Source organism: Oryctolagus cuniculus, chromosome 1, assembly GCF_964237555.1.
Source record: "Oryctolagus cuniculus chromosome 1, mOryCun1.1, whole genome shotgun sequence".
In the NCBI taxonomy this organism is placed as follows: domain Eukaryota; kingdom Metazoa; phylum Chordata; class Mammalia; order Lagomorpha; family Leporidae; genus Oryctolagus; species Oryctolagus cuniculus.
In genome coordinates this window covers 136,283,880-136,291,151 of record NC_091432.1, presented here as the reverse complement: position 1 = coordinate 136,291,151, position 7,272 = coordinate 136,283,880, and positions in this window count along the sequence as shown.

The window sequence follows — 7,272 nt, the reverse complement described above, 5'->3', positions numbered from 1 at the left end:
TGCCTTCCCATCATCCCCTAGATTCCCTCCCCGGAAGACGCTGAGTTAGTTCTTGGTCAGTGTCATAATTCCCAGGGGTTACCGAGTTTCCTTGTTGCTTCAGTCCCTAAGTGCTGAAATCTGAGCTGAGGGGTGGGGGGTGGTTCTCCAGAGACAGCTCCCAGATCCCTGCTCCCAAGCCAATGAGGTGGCTGGGGGCGACCTCTCCTGAGGACATTGTTTGTGAACTTCTACCTGGAACCTGATCCCAGCCAGCCACAGCATGAATTCATCACTACACAGCCTGACTCAGTCTTCAAATGCTCTGACTCACCTTTGCGTGTTCCTTGGGAGCCCCATAACTTTTACTTGCTGCCATTTTATGATGGAAACAAAGAAAACCACAGAGATGCATATCAATGTCTTTTGGAGTCAAGGGTTTCTTGGATGCACCTCATTCTGTGGTCTTTTAAGAGGGACTGGCAGATGACTCGGTTGCAACTTGCTACCTCCTAAGTCAAGTTTGCCCACGGGCAGTTCAAAGACTCTGCATTGGACTAGTTCCACATGTCTCTCCAAGTATCTAGGTCATAGCAGCCACTTTTTAAAAGAATTATGTATTTATTTGAAAGGTAGAGTTACAGAGAGGCAGAGGCAAAGAGAGAAGTCTTCCATCTGCTGGTTCACTCCCCAGATGGCCACAATGGCCACAGCTGGGCTGATCTGAAGTCAGGGGCCAGGAGCTTCTTCCGGGTCTCCCACGCAGGTGCAGGGGCTCAAGCACTTGAGTCGTCCTCTGCAGCTTTCCTAGAAGCATTAACAGGGAGCCGGATAGGAAGTGGAGCAGCCAGGACTTGAACCGGCGCCCATATGGGATGCTGGCACTGCAGGCGGCTGCCATGCCATAGCAACTGCCCCTGCCACTTGTTTTTTTAAAGCAGAACTTGGAGGCCAGCCTCTTGTTGGCAGAATGAAAAAACCGAGCAGACCCAGGGGCTTGCCTGAGGGTGCGTTGCCAGCCACTCTGCCATGCTCTCAAGCAGTTCTCCCCAAATTCCATATTGTACCAGTTAGGATCTTCCCAAGGCTCTACAAAGGAGGCCTGGGCTATACATTCCTTGGAGGCTGGGTGGGGGTGTGTGTGCCCTGAGGACTGAGAAGGGACACCTGTGTTTGTTTAGTTCCCTGCTGAGGGGAATGGGAGGGAGCAGCTGAGCCTGGAAGAGGCTGCCTCGAATTGTTCTGGACTTGGGGGACCTGAGAGGTTAGGTTCAAGGCCGTCCTATGTGACACAAATGGCGGATTACCCCACATCCAGTCTCCCTTCTTGTTTAATCAACAGCACCCCGTTTTGTTGGGGGGTCAGCTCTGTGCCTGCCTAGGCTGACTCACTGCATGACGCTCTTGCAGCTAGTGGTGGCTGTGGGACACCGCCAAGGGTTGCTGCTTTTGCTTTCTTGTCTGGGGTTCTGCCCTTGTCCTCTCCTCTTCCCTCTTCTTCCTGCTTGTCGTCTCTCTGGGAGTCCGCAGCCTTTCCATGACTTCCGGAAGCGATGTGTATCATCAGAGGTGCACAACCCCAGGATCCTCCCCTGGGCAGCTGCACCAGCTCAGCACTGCATTCCTGGGCATTTTGCTGTGTGAAAATACGGCCTGGTGGGTAGAAGCAAATATTGGGTGAAGTTCCTCTGTTTCTTTTAGCCCAACACGATGCTTCCCAGTAACCTATTTTGTGTTACTATCATAGAATGCCCAAGACTGGGTAATTTATCGTAAATAAAAATTTATTAGCTCAGAGCTTCAGAGACTGAGAAGTTCAATAGCAAGATATGGGCCTCTAGAAAAGGGCTTCTTGCTGTGTCATCCCATGGGGGGAGGCAGAGAGGCCAAGAGAGAGAGGCCACTTCCCCCAAAGCTCTCTTCCTTAACTTTTTTAAAAATAAGATTTATTTATTTACTTGAAGGCTGGGTCAGAGAGAGAGAAAGAGAGATAGATAGATAAAGAGAGAGAGAGAGAAAGAGAGAGAGAGGTCTTCTATCTGCTGGTTCACTCCCCAAATGGCTGCAATGGCTGGAGCAGGGTTGAACTGAATCCAGGAGTCTGGAGCTTCTTCTGGGTCTCCCACATGGGTGCAGGGGCCCAAGGACTTGGGCCATCTTCTACTGCTTTCCCAGGGCATAGCAGAGAGCTGGATTGGAAATGGAGCAGCCAGGACTTGAATTGATGCCCATATGGGATGCCTGCACAGCAGGTGGCAGCTTTACCTGCTACCCCACAGCGCCAGCCCTCAAAGCGCTCTTCTTGAGACATTAAATCCACTCATGGAGGTGGAACCCTCACAACCTAATCAATCACCTCTTAAATGCCCTGCTTCCCAATATCATTACAGTGGCAATTAAATTTCAAGGTGAGTTTTGGAGGGACTAAATATTCAAACCTAAACGCTGATGTAGAGCATACTTCTTGAATGCTCTTGTCTCTGAAACATGATACCTGAGAGCCGAGGGTTGCCCTCAGGCCTGGGTGACCTCAGGAGAGCTGTTTTCTCCTAATATTGCTTGGTGTAAACGGCAGAATGAGACAAGGGAGGGAGGCTGTGTCTGGGAGGTTATCTGACTGGGGAGACTTCACCCGGGCTGATGGAGCTGTGAGTTGGCAGGAGGCTTGGATCTGCAGGATGAGGATGTCTCAAAGAACAGGGGCGGGGGGAGGGAGGAAGCCAAGGTGCTCTGTGCTGCCCTACATCCAGGTGACCCACACACCTAGGTCTCCCATCCACGCCAGTCCTGCCTGTTCCGTGTGGACGCAGGGATACAAGAAACAACGGCCTGGGGTGGCTTCTGGGACTCCAGATGAGCTGGAAGTGCTGCACCTGCTGTGTTTGTATGGCTGTGGCCTCCCACAGGACTGAGTCAGGATGGTACTAGGGGGAAGCTCCTCTCTGGCGAGTCTGATTCCAACTGAGACACACAGCAGCGACTGCGCCAGGTCAACACCTCCAAGCTTTCGCTCATTTCGGTCCCTCATTCAGAATGATGGTTCCCTCCCCCTGTATGTGGTGTCTGTGTTGCTGCAGCAGGCGTACATGTCTTAGTGCTGGCTATCTCTATGTGTGCATATAGATGCTTCTATCTATGGAGCCCACTCATCTTATGAGATGTGGTATCAATCGTTTCCACACCGAGGACTAAAAATATTTACTCATCAAAGAAAACTGCCTTCTATCAGATCTAAAATACCGGCTCTCCGGGAGGAGGAGTCAAGAGCCTCCACGGAAAGAGGCCACCATTTCAGCTGTGGTGGGCAGCGAGGGAGCCTTGAGAAACAGAACACAGGCAGGCTTGCAGCACAGGCTGGATGCTGTGAGGCTCTGCAGGGGTCCTTTATCATCCTGAGTCTTAGTTGCTTTAATGTGCCTTGGGAACGACCCCTGCAGGAATCAAATGAGGTAATATATGGATACAACGTCAGCAGAGTGGGGACTCCAGGCTTCCCCCCAGGATTTCTCCTCCCGCTGGTTTCCTTCCTTCTCCTGAGTCTGTGATAAGAGTGGTAGTAGTAGTGGTACTGGGGTCAGTGTTGTGACATAACGGTAAAGCTGCCACCTGCAGTGCCAGCATACCATATGGGCGCTGGTTCTAGTTCCGGCTGCTCCACTTCTGATCCAGCTCTGCTATGGCCTGGGAAAGCAGTGGAAGATGGCCCAAGTCCTTGGGCCCCTGCACCCACATGGGAGACCAGGAAGAATCTTCTGACTCCTGGCTTCGGATTGGCACAGCTCTGGCTGTTGCAGCCAATTGGGGAGTGAACCAGCAGATGGAAGACCTCTCTCTCTCTCTCTCTCTCTCTCTCTCTCTCTGCCTCTCCTTCTCTCTCTGTGTAACTCTCACTTTCGAATAAATAAATAAACCTTAAAAAAAAAAAGACAGGGATAGTCGTTGCTATGGTTTGATCCTTTCCAAATTGTAACTGTGATTCAATCCCTAAGGAGACCCAGGGCAGTGAGATGAGGAAGGACCACTGTAAGGTGATTGGGGCTGTGCCCTCAGGAATGGACTAGTGGGTCCATGTGTTCTCTTGGGTGTGGGTCTACTAGCAAAGTTGCTTTGACCAGGTCTGGGGCCACTTGCTGTCACCAAATGCTGCCCTTTGACCCTCAACCTCAACCATGAGCCAAAAGCAACCCGTTTCCTCAGCACTGACCCAGTCTGTGGTCTTGCGCTATTAGCAACAGAAGATGGATTAAGATAGCCGAAGCGATGCCTTATAGGGTCGTTGCAAAGGCGACCGTAAAGGAAGGTAACACGTTTTCCACAGTGCCTGGCACATGGTCAAAGCTCAGCACAAGGGTCAAAGAAAAGGACGTTGATGAGAACTCTGGATTTGTCCCCTGCCTAGGACAGAGCTGGGGCTCAAGGCCAGGCCTCCATTTGTGGAACTGATTCAGTCCCACACTCGGCCCTGGGGACAAGCACAAGACTCAGCTTGTCCTCCTCCTCCTCCTTCCTCTTAAAGATTTATTTATTTATTTAAATATTTTAGTTATTTATTTGAGAGAGGAAGAGGCAGAGAGAAAGGTCTTGCATCCACTGGTTCATTCCCCAGGTGGCCGCAACAGCCAGAGTTGTGCTGATCCGAAGCCAGGAGCCAGGTGCTTCTTTCAGGTCTACCACATGGGTGCAAGGGCCCAAGGACTTGGGCCATCCTCTACTGCTTTCCCAGGCCACAGCAGAGAGCTGGATCGGAAGTGGAGCAGCCGGGTTTGAACCATCACCCATATGGGATGCCGGCACTGCAGGCAGCAGCTTTAGTCGCTACGCCACAGTGCCAGCCCCCAAAACGGCCTGACTTCTGACTTCAAGAAGCTCAGTATCTGCTCAGGGACTGGGATTGTTGTGGTTTCTGATTTCCTACCCCACGTGTCAGTAGGGTTCCTTATACCCCTGTCTGTCACCTTCCTAAGAGCCAAGAGAGTGCCCTGATCCGGAGCAGGTGGCCGACCATGACAAGGTGGGTGCATGCTGGAGACAAACCCACAATGCCCCACCGGTTGTTTTTCCCCCTCTGCGCATCCATCGTGCCTCTGTGGGCTTCTTCCCTCCACAGATTTTCATAACTTGTCACCACAGTCACGTCTGTGTGTTTGGTGGATGCCGTTTAAATTCTGTTACTATTTAATATCAAGAACATCTAAAAAGAACATTTTGAGAGACTTGGGAAATCCAATTGGTCTGCTGGTAATTCGATTTGCAGGAAATAGGAGAAGATAGGATTCTGAACAGAGTGCTTTGAAATGAATCGGCACTGCTTTCTTGGACAGCCAATGGATGTGCTCTGATTGGGCGCCGTGCGAAGTCTCCATTAGTGAGAGAGGGCAGTGTGGCCTGCTTGGGGATGGCTCAGCTGTGTGTGGCTGAAAGTCCGAAACGAGAGTGGTTGAAATAAGAGCTGTGCTGTGTGCTCCTCGTGGAGAAGAAAGCAGGCGGAGAAATGGAGGGGCTCGCAGAGCCCCCAGGGAGCCACATGGCTTCCTCCTCCTGAGCCAAGAAGCTGTCTGGACTCAACCACCCACTCCTTGAGGGAGCTGGATGAAACCAGAGCATCTTTCTTTCCCGGGGGGGGGGGGGGGGGGAGGGTGGGGAGGAGTGTGTGTCTCACGTTACACTTCCTCCATGCTATTGGCTGGTACTCAGTCATGTGAGGAAGCTGGGAAATTTAGTCTTTATGCCAAGTACCTAGGTACTTAGCTAAAGTCCGGTTTGACTACAAGGGAAGGAGGAGAGAATAGACACTGGAGCTTACTCAGCAGGAATCTTTCACATTTTTATTTATTTTATTTGAAAGACAGAAGTGAGAGTTTCCATACACTGGTTTAAGCCTCAAATGCCTGCAATAGCCTGAAACTCAGTTGGCTTGATGCGCTTACACGCTCACGGCAAAGCCAGAACCAGACCTGCAGGCAGGTCTTGGAAGACAATGGGAGTGAGTTGATTTGACCACAGAGGATGTAGGTCTGGAGTGATCTCATTCTCACCCCCATGCAGGACGTCAGTGGGGTTCCGGGCATGCTCTGGGGTGGCTGTTTGCATTTGGGTCAGCTCTGATACTCCATGGCTGCATGATTTATAAAGGTTACCTAAGTGTTCAGCATCTCAGGTGGTTCATCCATAACTGTGAAGAATACTGTCAGTCCTAGTGGTGTGGGAAGGGCTAAATATGCCCTATACACATAAGGCTCTTCAAACAAGGTAGGGGTGGGTGGGCATTTAGCCAGGCAGATAAGATGCTCCATCCCTGACCACAGTGCTTGGGTTTGAGCCCTGGCTCAACTCTGATTCCAACTTCCTGCGAATGCACAGCTTGGGGGGCAGTAAGGGCTAGCTCAAGGGCTTGGATCCCTGCCACACACATTGAAGATCTGCATTAAGTTCCTAGCTCCCACCTTTAGTCTGGCCCAGCTCCAGCTGTTGTACCATTTGGGGGATGAACCAGCGGTTGGGAGATCTCTCTCCCTCTCTCTCTCTCTCTGTGTGTGTGTGTGTGTGTGTATGTGTGTGTCTACCTGTCCTAACACTCTCTCTGCCTTTCAAATAACAACAACAACAAAACCACTGCTGGCCATATTCTGCGTGCTACTATTCATACAAACTCTATTATTCACCTTGCATCACCATTCCTATTCTTTTGTAACATGTACAGGAAGTCCTGGAGCTCTCCAAGAACCTTGCTATGGACAGACACCTGCGCAGCCCAGGCCAAGAACCTTCTGTTAGGTCTGGAATAACTTGGGGTTCTGGCCTTTCATAACCCCCCAGAAAGGAGAGACGGAAAAAGAGACAGAGACCAACCTCAACAGAAACAGGTTGCTTTATTGGAAGCAAAGAGGTTGGCAACAGTCTGTTCTTGCGAAGAGACTGCACCCTGGTCACATTTGGGACTCAGGTTTATCAGGTTAGGAAGGAGTTTGCCACTATGGGACTGGTGGAAGAGTAGGGGACTCTGAAATCTGGGAACTTCTCTCTTATCTGTTTCATAGCTGGCCCCTGCAGCTTATCTGTTTTTCCATTTGCATTACAAAGAGTTGAGAAGGGTCTTGACAAAAGAGAGGAGGTGGGGTGGGGAGGAGTGAGGAGGAAGAAAGGGAGGAGGGGGAAGGTGCAACAAGTCCTTTCCCTTTTGGAAAAAAAAAGCAGCTTCCAGCAGGGAGCTGTCCAGGACATCTGGGGCCTCTTGGCCACCTCAGAGGGCGGCCTTATCCCTGTGGCAAATCTCAGCTCTTCAGTCTGATCCTG